The sequence below is a fragment of the Triticum dicoccoides genome, chromosome 4B, assembly GCF_002162155.2.
Source record: "Triticum dicoccoides isolate Atlit2015 ecotype Zavitan chromosome 4B, WEW_v2.0, whole genome shotgun sequence".
NCBI classification, from domain to species: Eukaryota; Viridiplantae; Streptophyta; class Magnoliopsida; order Poales; family Poaceae; genus Triticum; species Triticum dicoccoides.
The window spans coordinates 529130854-529148938 of NC_041387.1; positions in this window are offsets into that span (position 1 = coordinate 529130854).

Here is an 18085-nt window from a genome sequence, read left to right on the forward strand (position 1 = left end):
GTATTTTCCCAAGCTAAAGTTCTTCTCTTTTACAGATGAACAGCGTGCTACACCCGTCCAGGATACAGCACGACGGAGACACAGGCGCAGACGTGTAGCAGGGACCCGTTGCGAGGATTCTTTTCAGATTAAGACCCTGCGTAAACCTTTCTTACTGTCTCTTGTTGATAAAACATCCCCTAGTTTTCTATTAAAACCAAGGAGGAGGCTGGCGTTTTGGCATCGGCCGCGTCAGAAGTTTTCGCCCGTACCTAGACAATAGGGGCTTAGGGCATCGTTCTGCCTGTTTTCATAAAGACCGAACACCTCAGGGAGTGTTCGGCGTCTCGAGTTAGGCCTTATATGCATCAGCTCCAAATCATATCTTTGGTCAAATGTTGGGTTTGCCCGGCTCCTGTGTTTTGCTGCCTTATGTTCCGTATCATCGGCTAACGCGGCACCAGGAGAACTACTGCGATTGTGCCCCGGTTCGGCTGGGCGAGCACCTCAGTAGAGAAAGCCGAAAACTGACTGTCATGATATAGCGAGAGACTGGTCAACCACTCGATCGACTATCGGAATGTCTAGAATTCCTCCGCCTTGACGAAGGACCGTTTCCCGGTCAGGCACATACGCGCCCCGAATTCGGAGAGCGCGGTGCCCTTAGGGGCTATATCGTAGCCCCACCTTCGAACTCCTATGGGTAAGTGAAAGTGATAAAGCATTATAGTCCGGTTGCCTAGTTTGCTACGCTACCACCTCCTTCACAGGACCAAGACGTTGGATTAAGTGTGAAAATGCGCTATTTTGCAAACACCCCCGCACCATGTGCGTGGGGGCTGAAGCCGAAGACTGCCATCTTTCAGGTTACATATACATATACATTAAAGGCTGCACAAGAGATATTTCAATACTTGAACGCACAAGTATAAAAAGCACTTTTATCATAAATATGGTTTTACAAATCATACATGTCATTTGAACATAACATCTTTCGAGCACTGCGACTCTATCAAACGAGCGCCCTGCAGGATTTCCCCAAAATAGTGCTCAGTAGGTAACCGGTTCTCGTCCGAACCCCGGGACGCAATAGCGGTGGCATCCATCTCCGCCCAGTATGTCTTAACACGGGCAAGAGCCATCCGCGCACCCTCTATGCATGCCGACCGCTTCATCGCCTTGATATGCGGCACCGCCCCAAGGAATTGCTGCAATAAGCCAAAATAACTCTTCGGCTTGGGCCTATCCGGCCACAGATGAGACACTACATCCGTCATGGCAAATCCGGACAATCTATTCAACTTAGCCCACTCAGCCAACCGATCGGCCAACGAAAGTGAACACTCCGGACTATGGAATTGAGACCAAAAAAGCTCTTCCATCTCGTGATCCTCCTGGCTTCGGAAGTGCACAACCGCATCCGCCGCACTCGCCGCCAAATCCAAATAGGGATCCTCTGCAACCCACAGCTGGCCAAGCTGAGCATACTTCTGATCTGTGAACTTCCTGCGCAGCAGAAAGGGCTTTCCAGCTGCAATGTCTCCGGCCTGACGCAGCTCCTCCTTTATAGCCCTCATTGCAGAACGGGCATCCTTGGCTTCGGCGGTGGCCTTCTTCAGGTCCTCTTGCTCCGCTCGGCGTTCTTTTTCAAGAACCTCATAGCGGTCGGTAACATCCTTCAGCTTCACGGCCATTCCGGCCATCTCCTCCCTGCTTCGGCAGTGAGCAGCCTTTTCGGCTTTTAGCTCTTCGGCTTCCTTCGAGGCAGCCGCATCACTCCTTCTGGCCCGCTCCTTGGCTCGAGCAAGCTCTGCCCGAAGGTCCTCCATAGCAGCGGCACCATCTGCATTAAGCATACATGTTGTAAGGAGTAGGCATCAGCTCCCTTACTAGGTGACCATGGAGAAACAACTTACCTTGTGACTCGTCAAGTCGTTTGTTGACTAGCGCGATGTCCGCATCCGCAACGTCGAGTTGACGCTTTAGCTCCGCAACTCTATCAGTCCGGTCGGCCAGCGGACGATCCGCCACCTGCACAGGAAGGGCGAGAATTAATAACTGAGATTATGATCCTCGGCACGCTGTGGCTTTCGACAACATACCGAGTCTCAGGGGCTACTATCTATACAGGGCGCACTCTATGTGCAAAACTGTCAGAGGGTATGTCATTTTTACATACCTCAAAACCCGCCGGTAAACTTCTGACGGCATCATGCAACCCGCCCTCAGCGGATGAAATTCTTTCAATCACCGTACTCATCAATGTACGGTGATCTTCTGAGATAGACGCCCTCTCGAGCAGATCCTTCAGCTCCCCCGGCCGTACACCAGCAGGTGCGAACTCTCTGGCCCTGCCGGACTCGGGGAGACCCTCTGTGACGACACCTCAGGGTCGTCCGCCCCGCCTTATGGTGCGGCATATGGAGGCGTCTCGCTCTCCATCATCTCCGGACGAAGGTCCCCCGAGGATGAGCTCAGCTGAGAAGGGTGGAGATCCGAACTACAAGGTAAAAACTTCGGTTATCCTCAGAAGCAAAAATAGGGATGTCCCTTATTACAAAACTCCCTTTTCCTACTTATGGCTCGCTGGAGGGCTGATTCCTTAGGGGAGATAGTGCGGCCGGGGTTTCCCCTGGCGTAGGACCCTCTGGTGAAGATTTCTTCCCCCGCTTTGAGGCCTTAGCCTCCGGATCTTCGGAAGCGGTCCTCTTCTCCCCCTGGAAGGAGGGATTCTCGATCCCCCCTTTCTCGAAAGCCTCCTCAGTAGAGGCGGTAGTTTCTCTGTTTTCCCCTTCGCCCCCCTCTGAAGGTGCAACCTCCAGCATCTTGACCAACACCGAATCCGGCGCGGTCTCCGGGAGGGGGGCCGAACACCGTATCAGTTTTGCTTGCGCTATCCACTCCTGTTCAAAGGATGATGGGTTAAAAGGAAAATCCAAGATATGCAAACAAATGGTATGTCCGGACACAGGGCTACTTACTTGAGTATCCGGGCGATTGCAGCTTAAGCCGGCGTCCTCGGTTAATTCCGGACACACCTCTTGTGATCCGAAGAACAATTTGTACATCTCCACGGGTGCCGTACCCATGAAGTGTTGGAGAGCTCGTGGCCCCTCTGGATTAAATTCCCACAGACGGAGGGGGCGACGTTTGCAGGGCAGAAGACGCCGAATCAACATAACCTGCATTACTATGACCAGATTGATCTCCCTCCCTTGGAGGTCTCGAATCCGGCCCTGCAATAGGGGTACGTCCTTTGACGGCCCCCAGTTAAGCCCTTTGTTGACCCATGACATCAGCCGTTGTGGAGGGCCCGAGCGAAAGACGGGCGGCGGCTTCTGCCTGCTGCCCCTGGGAGCGGTGATATAGAACCACTCTTGTTGCCACAAACCGGGCTCCTCCTAGAAGGAGCCCTCGGGCCATGGAGCATCGGCCTTCTTGCTTACAACCGCCCCGCCGCACTCTGCTTGACGCCCCTCGATCATCTTCGGCTCCATGTTGAAGGTTTTGAGCCACAAACCGAAGTGAGGGGTAGTGCGGAGGAAGGCTTCGCAGACGACAATGAATGATGTGATGCGGAGGATGGACTCCGGAGCCAAGTCGTGGAATTCCAGCCCATAGTAAAACATGAGCCCCCTCACGAAGGGATCCATCGGGAAGCCCAAACCCCGATGGAGGTGAGACACGAACACGACGCTCTCGCCTGGCTCAGGAGTGGGAATGACTTGCCCTTGGGCAGGAAGCCTATGCGAAATCTCGTAGGTTAAGTACCTGGCTTCTCTCAGCTTTAGCACGTCCTCCTCCGTGACGGAGGAGGGCATCCACCGGCCCTGCAAATCGGAGCTGGACATTGTTGAAGTTCCGAAGCGCTCGAATCTGGAGCCCTGAGTGTTGGAGCTCGGGGCAAGGGGTGGATTCGATTGAGGATTGAAGAAAAAGAACGAGCCTGGGTCTCATTATAAAGAAGGAGAATACCAGGAGCCGTCTCCGTGACCGTTTGGAACCCGCCTTCGATGGAGGGGGCGTGGCAACGGGCGCGGTTGGGTTACCCACGTCCGTATTGATGGGAATCCCGAAATAAGGGGAACACGATCTCTGCTTCGACAGGACGTGCCAAGGAAACCGCTTCGCTAAACGCGCTGAGGTGGTATAATAAAAATGATTTAAGTAAAGGCTTGGTAGTGGTGTGACGTCACGCCACAAAATACGTCAGCAGATTGAACTTGTGTAAATATTATTCTCTCTACGGTGGTATGTGGAATTTATTTTACAGAGCCGGACACTATCCTGGCATTCACAATCTTCTATGGATTATTTGGAGGAGGAACCCGCCTTGCAATGCCGAAGACAATATGCGCGTCGGACTCTTCGTCATTGAAGCCTGGTTCAGGGGCTACTGAGGGAGTCCTGGACTAGGGGGTGTCCGGATAGCCGAACTATCATCATCGGCCGGACTCCAAGACTATGAAGATACAAGATTGAAGACTTCGTCCCGTGTCCGGATGCGACTTTCCTTGGCGTGGAAGGCAAGCTTGGCAATACGGATATGTAGATCTCCTACCATTGTAACCGACTCTGTGTAACCCTAGCCCTCTCTGGTGTCTATATAAACCGGAGGGTTTTAGTCCATACAACGAACAACAATCATACCATAGGCTAGCTTCTAGGGTTTAGCCTCCTTGATCTCGTGGTAGATCCACTCTTGTACTACCCATATCATCAATATCAATCAAGCAGGAGTAGGGTTTTACCTCCATCGAGAGGGCCCGAACCTGGGTAAAAACATCATGTCCCTTGTCTCCTGTTACCATCCGCCTTGACGCACAGTTCGGGACCCCCTACCCGAGATCCGCCGGTTTTGACACCGACAACCGTCTTGTGCCTCCCGGCTGACACTGTTCGGAATCTTCCCCGAAGAGCCAGTGACCAACGGCAGAGCAGCCTGCCTCCGCCGTCCGTGGCCCCATCCAAAACCCCGCTCCCCGCCCCACCGCACTGCCATGGTTGCGCCGCCCCTGGGCCAATCCACAAAGACTCACCGTCATCCAGATCCGGCGGCGGCAGTACCTTCAACCCATGCAACTCTAAAAGATAGCCATCTAAGCGCTGCTTCCCCGGTGAACTTGCAGCCCCACACCCTTATGTTAGACACCAGCCAACCGGCAGCCTAGGAGCTCCGCCGCCTCGAGGGGTGCTGCTTCCCATTGGGAATCGATTGGCCTAGAATAAAAATCCAGACAACTGACACCTAGATAAAGTGATTTGAGATGAGAGTGCAACCTATCTGGCGGCATGGTGAAGTAGGCAGGTCCAGCTGCCGAGTCGGTGAGGCCGGCGCGGTTGTGGTGGCGATCGGCGGCAGGGAAAGAGCGATGTCGCGACGGTCGACGGCTACACGGAAGCAGTGCTAGGACTCTGGACGGATCCGAAGTTGGAGCCGCTCCGACGCCGTGAACAACGGCGGGGGTGAATCAGCTCCGGTACGGTTCACACGACCATCGTCGAGGCAACACCAGCAGCACGGAGTAAGAGGCACACGACCCAGTGCACGACGGCAATTGGACAGCGTCTCCGGCATTAGGGAGGAGGGCGGCTGTGAAATTGGTGCGGTGGGGGGCGCCATGGAGGTGGGGCTGAGGTTTCGTGGCTCCGGAGAAGGGAGCTTCCCGGGGAGAAGGTGATTTGGCGCCCACGAGGTATGAATGGGGGAGTGCGGGGGGAAATTGGGAGGGGAGTGGAACCATGTCTTACGGACGCATTTGTCTGAAATGTGAGGGGGAGTTACAGTTCTACCCTTGCCTATAGGCTTCTCGGCTTGGGTCTGTGTACTAAGGGTCGGGGATAGTAGAGTAACTTTGCTTCTCCCCAAATAGTGGGCGGGAGCGATTTTGGGCGAGGAGGGCGTGTTTTGAACTATAGTGGGCGCGAGCGAATTCGGGCGAGGAGAGCGTGTTTTGAAATAGTGGGCGCGAGCTATTTCGGGCGAGGAGAGCGTGTTTTGCCGACCATGGTTTATGAATTATTCAGCACATGTCATTTCGGCCGAGGAGAAGGCGCGCTTGGATGAAGTTACGAACCTACCCTCGATGTACAATGGGCCAATTGATGCATGTCCCAAATAGGATGGTAATTTCGCGTCTCCCATTTATTTGCTTGGGCGAATTCCACCGAGCAGAGAGGATGTTTAACGGTTCATTCAAATTTTGGGAGAACGAGCATCCACGTCTACCTTACCAAGTCGATTCGAATCAAATTTTGAAATATTAGCTTGCCACTTCTTTTTTAGATGGAGAGATGATGCTCGGGAGTAATGTGTTTTTACATGCTCGTTGCTAGCGATTTACTATATGACAAATAGTTGACCCACTCAAAAACGCGAATCAAACCCAAAATGAAATATCTCGATTCAATGAACTAGCTCGTTCAGTAGGTCAAAATAGTGAACTAAATCCAAAATTGAACACATCAATCGAGTAGCATGTTGTAAAGTATTATAGTACTCCATGAACATGTTGAAAGTCAAATTAATGAACTTGTTTGATATACGCATATATCCGTTCATGTGTGGATTGCAGACAACATGTTCTCCAATTTAAATATTTGAATGCAAGTTTATAACGAAACATGGTTTATATCAGTCTTTGATGCATAAAACGCGACCTCCCCCTCTCCCGGACTCCTGTTCTCTCTCTCTCACTCTCTCACTGACAATCTTCAATTCTGTCGCACGCATCCGACACAAAAACCTTGTTGGTCCCTCTACCTTTCTCTCTCTCTCTCTCTCTCTCTCTCTGTGTGTGTGTGTGGGGGGGGGGGTCTTTCTAGTCCGCATTCATATATACACCATCTATAGGTCTCTCCCACACACTATGTATGATACTCTAGCTAGTCCAAGCTAGATATCTTGGGTGCACTCATCGTACGCACACAAATTCCTTGGCTCTTTGCCCGTAACTCTCTCACGCACCACTATGTCATCTCGGAGCTCTTCCCCCCCTCTCTCAAGCTCTCCATCCACCTGGGTCACACATACACATGCATATCTCACTCGCACTCGATAGGCCCATCTAAAACTCTATCTCTCTCCATCGTTCTCTCTCCATCTCACACGCACACACACACACACAATCTCATGCCCAGCTAGCCAAGTATGATGGTCTCTCACTCAATTGTAGGCACACGCAGTCCCCCCTATATGTATATGACTAGCTAATCTTAGTCTCCATCACAAACATGTGCATGGTCTATCTCGATTTCTCTCGGGGCATCTTTCTATCGCGCACGCACTCCCTCGATCTCCCACCCATATAGTCGCCTCACGATCTCGAGGGGATCTCTCTATCACAAACACACCCTCTCTCCCTCCCCATGCGTCCATGCCATCCATGTGTCCCTCCCGACCTTTTTTCCTTGTTGGCCATACCTCTATTGGACATGTGCTACAGGGGTGTCTCTCTCCGTTGCACACAATCACACACTAGCTATCTTCGTGTATCTCCTCGCCTCGCTTTTCCATCTCGGAGATGCAAGCGTGATATGTTCGCATAAGAAACGAAAAAACACAATCTCTCTAATTTATCGTTTGTTGTCACTTTCTCTTTCACACACATACTCTTTTTGCACACTTACTCATTCTCCTTCACACGCACTTGATCTGTCTCGACTGAGGCACTCACCTCCATCCATAGCACATAGATTTATTGAAAAGTCAAACATCACAAAGTTTGACCATGTATGTGGAGAAAAAGAATTACATCTAGTACGGAAAACATATACCATTAGATTCACCATGAGATGTAGTTTTGTATGATGTATCTTTGTATTGTAGATATAAATAAAATTTGCATAAACCTGATCAAAATATCCAAAGTTTGACTTCTAAAAAATTTACATGCACTGCATTATCGAGCGGATGGAATATCTCTTCCCCCCTCTCAGCTATCTGATGCACCACTCAGCCTTATCGGGGCTCCTCAATCTCTCTCAAACTTTATTGGCTAGTTTGGTTCGTGACCTGACCCTCATGCCTTGATGGTCGGTACTGCCTGGTGTGGACGTGAGATGTAAACTATTTCTGCCTGGCCAGGCTTGTGTGGTGCTGAAGCATTTGGTTCATGCCTGGGCTAGGCAAAGCATCAACGTCCCATCAATCATTCCATGCATCAATTATTTAATGCTAATATCCATCAATGTTGCTGTTAGCCTCGTGGCCGCACGACCAGGCACGGCCAGGCGTTCGAAATCGGTCGCTTGGGCCAGGCTACTTAAAGTGCAAGGGAACCCAGCCCAGGCGGGCTTTCTTTTTCGCAGGGTAGCAACCAAACAAGCGTCCATTAAATCCAGCCACAACCCTAGGCCACGCAAAAGATGCTCACGACGCAAGCCAAACGGGCCTTATATCTCCCTGGTTCACACATACACATGTCTCACTCGCGCTATACATATAGACCCATCCAACACTCTCCGCCCTTGTTCTCTCTCCATGTGACACACCCCCCCCCTAAGTACCATAATCCCTCACTCCATCATAGGCTCTGTTTGGGTCCATGGGTTAGAGTTAGTTTGGGTTAGTTTGGAGTCAACTAACCCAAAAAGATCCAAACAGGAGGGTTAGTTTAGGTTAGATGCATCTAACCCATCCAAAAAAACTAACCCATCCAAGAAGTGCTTATTTGGGTTAGTTCTTCTCGGGACCACTAATAAACACTTTTTTCTCTCGCTCTCCCCGCAGCAGATCCCTCCCCACTTCCTCGAAGATTCTCGTCCTCTCCCTCCCTCCCTCTCGCACCGCCCATGAAGGTGCCTCGCCGTATCCGCGCTCCATCTAACCCTGCCATCCAAACACCTCTTTACTTAGAGTTAGTTCAGGGGTAGAATCTAACTCTAACCTCTAACTGAGTTAGAGTATCCAAACAAGGCCATAGGCGCAAGCACTCCCCCCCCCCTCCTAAGTATGATTATCTCTTACTAGCCATCAGGAACACACGTATTGTCTCCTTCCATCCATACGTCTATCTCGATATCTCTTGGGGCATCTTCTATCGCGCACACACCTTGTCACTCAATCTCCCACCCATGTAGTCCCATCACGATCTCCAGGGGATCTCTCTATGACAAACATACACTCTCTCCTCCCCATGTCTCCATTTTCTCCGTACGTCTCTCTCGACCTCTCTCCCTTGTTTTTCAGACCCCTCTTGGCCACGTGCTAGGGGTCTTCCCCTCTCGGTTCCAAACAACCACACACTATCTCCTCACCTTGCCTCCGTTGTCGAAGATGCATGTGTGATATGTTTGCATAAGACACGCATGCTTTTTCTCCACTTTTATCGTGTGTTGTCCATGTCTCTTTCACACACACACACACACACTTCTCTCTCTCTCTCTCTCTCTCTCTCTCTCTCTCTCTCTCTCTCTCTCTCTCTCGTCAGGGACTCTGTCATGTCCATAAGCATATGGATGTTTTGAAAAGTCAAACCTCAGAAAAGTTTGACTAGGTATATGTGGAGAAAAACATTTACATCTGGAACGATCATTAGATTCATCACAACATGTACTTACTTCATACTATCATTTGTCTTTGGTATTGCTGATATAAATAATTTCTTTATAAACTTGGTCAAAGTTTCAAAAGTTTGACTTTAAAAAAATGTTGTAACTACATTATCGAACGGAGGGAGTAGCTCTTTCTCTCTCTCTCTGCTATCTCTCACGGGCCTCCCCTCTCACTCGAACTCTCTATACCGACGGATTATACGCTCACTGTGTCAGCGTATAGCTCTGTATATTGTTTAGTTGACCGGTCAACCAATCCACATGCTGCGTTGTCAGCTCGTGTTCTGTATCTTGGTGTGCTGGCCCATGTGGCAGTGGGTGAAAATAAGTAAACTAGAGGCCCATCTGACACGCGGTGAAGGAAACAAAGTTGAAACCACTCGGAGGGAGAAGAGATGGTTGTAGCACGGACTCCAAGAAAATTGGTGTCGGATGGGACTCGTGTGGGTGGCGTGTGCCGTACTGCTAGACATGAATGCTAGTTATGGCCCATGCCACCCCACTATATCGAGCCTATATCGAGGTACAGTACGTAGAACGAATTTCCTATAGTCCGTGCTCAACACTCCTCTATCTCTCTTCTCAGCCAGCCAGCGGACGCGCGGAGCCCATCGTCTGTTTGCTCACATGCGGTCCCACATGTCAGTGAAAACGCAAGCGGGCCCACTGAACCTGCACATCTTTCACCTCGATGTGCTGGTGATGAAAAACAAATCCAAGAAAGATCTTCGGTGGCCGCTTTTGGAGTTACTCAAGAGTAGTAAGATTCTATTTACAGTTTAACCCAAGATGCACATCTCGTGGCTTCAACTACCACTCTATTTTCTTTCATGACATGACCTAGATGCTGGATGTCCCACGTGTCGGCAAAAGGAGGAAAAACCCGACCAAATCTTCGGTTGTGCTCTCGGATTAGACTAGTTGTGCTAACTTAAAAATTTTATTGTGTACTCCCTCCGTTCCAAAATACTTGACTTCCATTTGTCCAAAAATGGATGTGCCTATATACTAAAACATGTCTAGATACATATATATTTTGACAAATAGAAGGCATGTATTGTGCAACAGAGGGAGTAGAATGGATGCAAGTGTTTGTATTGGGAAGAAGAGTACATCCATATATTGATAGAGCGCAATTTAGTAGATGTTCTATCACTTTTAGCTAGCACAGAGGCTATAGATGAGATTAGTGCACTTGTTGATACTCCTACTTGGTATGCGTGTTGCTGCTTAGACGCAGAGAAAAACGGACCAGAGGGAGTACTAGAATAGAGGCTAGACATGAGACTAGATGCAAGGAAGCAACGTCTACTTCTTTACACTCGAAGAAGAAAGAAGCACGCAAGATCGAGCCTTCGCAGATCAACAATGAATGCATCGAGAAGGCACTAATCCAAATTACAAGAGTAGTAAAATGTATTCTTGTGGTTCTTGTTTTCTTTGGTCTTGCTTTTCTACTCAAAATTATCGTTGGAGTTCGTGCAAAACGGAGGTCCATTTGGGGTCGTGCGTTGCAGTTGGCCTTACAAGTGGGACCGCAGTTAAGGAAACCAACTATCGGCAAACCCCCACCTCGCCCGCCGCGAGATGGCTGAGGTAGAGAAACGATGAGGTTGAAGATATTGCTCTAGCATGGACTCCAGGAAATATGGTGTCAGATGGAAGTCGTGTTGGTGGCGTGTGCCGTACTCCTGGACATGAATGCTTGTTCTGGCCCATGCCACCCTACTACTCCTACTACTTAGTACTATATAGTACTACTAGTATCGAGGATTCAAGGTGCTGGTTACATAGTACAGTATGGCTACAGTAAAAACACCCGCACGACGCGCAAAGCATGTGAAGCTAGTACAAATAGTGTACTACTATTGTTGATTGGCCTCATCCGATAACCTGTTGCAATGCACGTACAATTATGTATTCGGAAAATATTTCTTTTGCCTCGTCGCACCACTCACTCACAGAAGCAACTCGAAAGCCATTCATAAATTTAGTAAGTTTATCACAGGCATATCATTTTATTACATACAACAGGTCATCAACCCACATCGACAACGAGGATACATTATAAATACTAAAGTTTTCACCACACAACAAATAACAAGCAATGAAATGAACTTCAACTCAACCATTCCTCGGCGTTGGAAACGCTTGCTTTGAACCACAAGTGATTCTCTGGGACGGGCCATCCATTGTCGATCTGGAGACCAACGCATGACTGATCATCCGGGCTGAAGCGGCCTACTATATCAGTACCAGGGTAGGGAACCACCCAAATGTTCGAGGTATAGACACAGTTGCTTCTCATAAATGGTAGTAACGTTGTGTCAACAGCAGTTGGATCGCCTTTCACCATCATTGGATAGTTTTGTCCAAGGAAGAGCGAGTTTTCTCCAAGACTATCAATTCTGTACCAGGGAGAAGGAGTTGGCGCTAGCACACTAGTATCAATCCCGAATACCAAGCAACGGGTGTTGGAATAGGTCCGGAGAGTGCGACCATGGGAGACTACACCTGCTTCCTTAGTAGTAACATCATCAGTGGGCTGTATACACACGAGAAGAGGTGATCCATCGGAATTAGTTGCCAGGCGCCAAATAGTATATGGGCGCTACTCGTCCTCATGCTCATGATCATCACCATCATTGTCGGTGTCAAAACAGGCGGATCTCGGGTAGGGGGTCCCGAACTGTGCGTCAAGGTGGATGGTAACAGGAGACAGGGGACACGATGTTTTTACCCAGGTTCGGGCCCTCTCGATGGAGGTAAAACCCTACTCCTTCTTGATTGATATTGATGATATGGGTAGTACAAGAGTAGATCCACCACGAGATCAAAGAGGCTAAACCCTAGAAGCTAGGCTATGGTATGATTGTTGTTCATCCTACGAACTAAAACCCTCCGTTTTATATAGACACCGAAGAGGGTTAGGGTTACACAGAGTCGGTTACAATGGTAGGAGATCTACATATCCGTATCTCCAAGTTTGCCTTCCACGCCAAGGAAAGTCCCATCCAGACATGGGACGGAGTCTTCAATCTTGTATCTTCATAGTCTAGGAGTCCGGCCGAAGATGATAATTCGGCTATCCGGACACCCCCTAGTCCGGGACTCCCTCAGTAGCCCTTGAACCAGGCTTTAATGACGACGAGTCCGGCGCGCATATTGTCTTCGGCATTGCAAGGCGGGTTCCTCCTCCGAATACTTCATAGAAGATTTTGAACACATGGATAGTGTCCGGCTCTGCAAAATAAATTCCACATACCATCGTAGAGAGAATAATATTTACACAAATGCAATCTGCTGACGTATTCCGTGGCGTGACATCACTCCACGGCCAAGCCTTTATTTCAATCGTTTTTACTGTTCCACCTCAGTGCGTTTAGCGAGGCGGTTTCCTTGGCACGTCTTGTCGAAGCAGAGATCGTGTCCCCTTATCCTGGGATTCTCATCAATACGGGCGTGGGTAACCCAACCGTGCCCGTTGGCACGTCTCCTCTATCGAAGGCAAGTCCCGAACGGTCACAGAGGATGCTCTTGGTATTCAACCTCATTATAAAGAGACCAAGGCTCCACTCCCTTCTTTCAATCTCAATCGAATCCGCCCCTCGCCTCGAGTTCCAACACCCAAAGCTCCAGATTCAGGCACTTCGGACCTTCGATGATTTCCGGCTCCGACCTGCAAGGCCGGTGGATGCCTTCCTCCGTTATGGAAGAAGATGTGTTAAAGCTAAGAGAGGCCAGGTATCTAACCGGCGAAATTTCGCATAAGCTGCCTGCCGAAGGACAGGTTATTCCCACTCCCAACCCTGGCGAAAGTGTGGTGTTCGCGTCTCACTTCCTTTGGGGGCTAAGCTTCCCGACGGACCCCTTCGTGAAGGGGCTCATGTTTTACTATGGGTTGGAATTTCACGACTTGGATCCGGAGTCCATCCTCCACATCTCGTCGTTCATCGTCGTGTGCAAAGCCTTCCTCCGCATTACCCCTCACTTCGGCTTGTGGCTCAAGACCTTCAAAGTGGAGCCGAAGATGATCAAGGGGCAACAGGCAGAATGCGGAGGGGCTGTTATAAGCAAGAATGCTGATGCTCCGTGGCCCGAGGGCTCTTTTCAAGAGGAGCTCAGTTTATGGCAACAAGAGTGGTTTTATATCACAGCTCCCAAGGGCACCAAATGGGTGGCGCCACCTGCCTTTCGCTCGGGTCCTCCACCGCGGCTGGCGTCATGGGTCCATCAATGGCTTGACTGGGGGCCGTCCAAGGACGTGCCCTTGCTGCAGGGCCGCATTCAAGATCTCCTAGAGAGAGAGAGAGATCACTCTGGTCGTAGTAGCGCAGGTCATGCTGATTCGTCGCATCCTGCCCTGCAAACGTCGCCCCCTCCGCCTGTGGGAATTTAACCCGGAGGGACCATGAGCTCTCCAACATTTTATGGGCGCGACGCCCGTGGAGATGTACAAGCTTTTCTTCGGATCACAATCGAGGTGTCTGGACTTGACCGAGGACGCAGGTCTGAGCTGCAATCGCCCGGATGCTCAAGTAAGTAGCCCTATATCCGGACACGCTATCCCATATTTATCATGAATTTGCCCTCAAAAGAGCTGTCCCTTGAACATGAGTGGATAGCGAAAGCAAAGCTAATCAGATGTCTGGCCCCCCTCCCCGAGACCACGCCGGATCCCGTGTTAACCAGGATGCTGGAGGTTGCATCTTTGGAAGAAAGCGAAGGGGAACAAGGAAGCTACCACCTCCGCAAAGGAGGCTGTCAGGAAAGGAGGGATCGAGAATCCCTCCATCCAGGGGAAAAAGAGGACCGCCTCTGAAGACCCGGAGACCATCGTCTCAAAGCGGGGGAAGAAATCTTCGTCGGAGGGTCCTGCACCGAGGGATGCCTCGGCCGCATTGCACCCCCAAGGGGATCAGCCCTCCACCGAGCCGTAAGTAAAAAGGGGAGTTTTTATTAAATTAAAGGATATCCCTGCCCTATTTCTGATGAAGATAACTGAAGTTTTATCTTGTAGTTCGGATCTCAGCCCTTCTTAGCAGAGCTCATCTTCGGGGGATCTTCGTCCGGAGATGATAGAGAGCGAAACACCTCCCTTGCCGTACCATCGTGCAAGGTGGGCGATCTTGAGGTGTCGTCGCGGAGGGTTTCTCCGAGTTCGGCGGGAGCTGAAGGATCTGCTCGGGCGAGCATCTATCTCAGAAGGTCACCGTGCGTTAATGGGTACGGTGATTGATAGGATTTCGTCCGCTGAGAGCGGATTACGCGAAGCCGTCAGAAGTTTACTGACAGGTTTTGAGGTACGCAAAATGATGTACCTTTCGACAGTTCCGCATATGAAATGCGCCCTGTGTAGATAGTAGCCCCTGAGACACGTGTGTTGTAAAAAATGACAGCGCGCCGAGGATCATAATCACAGGTATAATGTGTCGCCTTTCCTATGTAGGTGGCGAAGTGTCCGGTGGCTAGCCGGACTGACGGATTTGCCGAACTAAAGCGGCAACTTGACGTGGCGGATGCCGACATCGCACTTGTCAATAAGCGACTTGACGAGTCACAAGGTTTGCAATTTCCCCGCGGACACTTGGTAAGGGAGCTTGATGCCCGTGCCTTACAACAAGTATGCTTGACGCAGATGGTGCCGCTGCCGTGGAGAACCTGCGGGCGGAACTCGCCCAAGACAAGGAGCAGGCCAGAAAGAGTGAAGCGGCTGCCTTAAAGGCGGCCAAAGAGGTAAAAGCCGAACAGGCTGCTCACTGCCGATGCAAGAAGGAGATGGCCGAGATGGCCGTGGAGTTGAAAATGCTGCCGACCGCTGCAAGCTTCATGAAGAAGAAGATTGGGCGGTACGCGATGACCTGAAGAAGGCCAATGCCGAGGCCAAGGATGCTCGCTCTGCGATGAGAGCTATGAAGGAGGAGCTGCGTCAGGCCGGAGATATTGCGGCTGGAAAGCCCTTTCTTCTGCGGAGGAAATTCTTGGACCCTAATTATGCTCAGTTGGACCGGCTGTGGAGTGCGGAAGATGCTTAGCTAGACTTGGCGGCAAGTGCGGCGGACGCGGCCGAACACTTCCGAGATCGAGAGGATCACAAAACGGGAAAGGTTTTTTGGTCGCAGTTCCATAATCCAGAGTGCCCACTTCCATTGACCGATCGCTTGGCCTAATGGGCGGAGCTGAATAGGTTATCCGGACTTGCCATGAAGGATGTCGTGAGTCTTTTGTGGCCGAAGAGGCCCGAGCCGAAGAGTTATTTTGGCTTGGTGCAGCAGTCCCTTGGTGCGGTGCCGCATATTAATGCAATGAGGAGGTCGGCATGCATAGAGGGTGCGCGGATGGCTCTTGCCCGTGTCAAGACATAGTGGGCGGAGATGAAGGCCACCGATGTTGCAACCCAAGATTCGGACGAAAGCCGAGTACCTGTCGAGCACTATTTTCAGGAAGTTCTGCAGGGCGCTCGTTTAATAGAGACGCAGTGCTCGGAGGATATTATGTTTGAATAACTTGTATTATTGTGAAACAATGTTTCGATGAAATATAAAAGCTTTTTATACTTGTGCCTTCAAGAATTAAAATACCTCCTGTGCGGCCGTTAATGTATATGTGTATATAACCTGAAAGATGGCAGTCTTCGGCTTCAGCCCCCACGCATATAATGCGGGGGTGTTTGCAAAAGGCGCATTTTCACAGTTGATCCAACGTCTTGGTCCTGTAAAGGAGGTGGTAGTGTAGCAAACTAGGCAACCGGACTATAATGCTTTATCACTTTCACTTAGCCATAGGATTTTGACAGTGGGGCTACTATATAGCCCCTAGGGGCACCGCGCTCGCCTGAATTCGAGGCGCGTATGTGCCTGACCGGGGAACGACCCTTTGTCAATGCGGAGGAATCCTACAGATTCCAGCAGGTCATCGAGTGGTTGACCAGTCTCACGCTATATCATGACAGTCAGTTTTTGGCTTTCTCTACTGAGGTGCTCGCCTGGACGAACCGGGGCACAATCGCAGTAGTTCTCCTGGTGCCACGTTAGCCGATAGAGCGCAATGTAAGGCAGCAAAACACAGGAGCCGGGCAAACCCAACATTTGACCAAAGACATGATTCGGAGCTGATGCATATAAGGCCTAACTCGAGACGCCGAACACTCCCTAAGGTATTCGGTCTTTATGAAAACGGGCTGAACAACGCCCTTGGTAATAAGCCCCTGGTGTCTAGGTACGCACAAAATTCTGACGTGGCCTATGCCAAAACGCCAGCCTCCTCCTCGGTTATAGTAAGAAACCAGGGGATGTGAATCAACAAGAGACAGTAAAAAAGGTTTATGCAGGGTCTTAATCTGAAAAGAATCCTTGCAACGGGTCCCTGCTGCACGTTTGCGCATGTGTCTCCGTTGTGCCGTATCCTAGACGGGTGTCGCATGGTGTTCATCTGTAAAAGAGAGGATCTTAGTTGAAAAAGATCATGCGAAAATGTACATTATATTATATAAACAAAGTATGTTTCAAAAAAATGAATAAAAGTGAGCTTTATTGTCTCTCGTTGTATATGCGTGGAGCCCCTTGTGCGGGGTTGTGCGGCTGGTGAGCCCTTGTATGTTTACGCCGGACTAGTCTAACTGTGTCCGGGGTCTGAACGACCTGTTTAGGTGCTTGGATTTAGTGAAGCTGGTTTAGTGTGTGGCTGTTGAGGCAGTCACACAATCTTCTGCGCTCGAGGAAAACTCGATATTTCCCTTTAAGGAGATGATGCCTCGTGGACCAGGAATTTTAAGTGTGAGGGATGCATAATGCGGTATTGCGTTAAAGCGGGCGAAAGCTTCGTGCCCTAGTAGTTCTTGATAGCTACTTGAAAATGGGGCGAGGTGGAAGGTTAACTTTTCACGGCGGAAGTTGTCGGGTAAGCCGAACACAACTTCTAGCAATAGAGAGCCCGTACAATGGGCATATCGGCCTGGCATTACCCCTTGAAAGGAAGTGTTGCTATGGCGAATTTTGGTTGGGTCTATCCCCATTTTGCGGGTTGTGTCCTGATATAGCAGGTTTAGATCACTGCCGTCGTCCATTAGGACTTGTGAAAATTGGAGTCCGTCGATTATCAGATCTAATATCAAGGCAGTCCATCCTGCATTCCGGACACTTCTAGAGTAATCCTGATGGTCGAAGGTGATTGGTTTTGACAATCCGTGGCGGGACTCCTCTGGGATAGGCCGTCTGGCGCATATCTCTATGGGCACCGTCCTGTTTTTCCCTTTTGTCACGTAAAGTGAGTTTACCGTTTTGATTTCATGTGGGAGATTCTTTTGTTTTCCGGTGCTCTGCTTGTGGGGTTCGTTGTTGTCTTCGCTTTGTGTGTCGAGCCCCTTGTGTTTGGCGTTGAGTTTGCCGGACTGCTTAAAGACCCAACAATCTCTGTGGGTATGATTTGCAGGCTTCCTGGGGGTGCTATGGATTTGGCATACCTTGTCCAAGATTTTGTTTAAGTTAGATAGCTCGTCCCTGTTATCCTGAGGGGGCAGTTTCTTATGATTCTGCCATGAGCTTTTGAATCC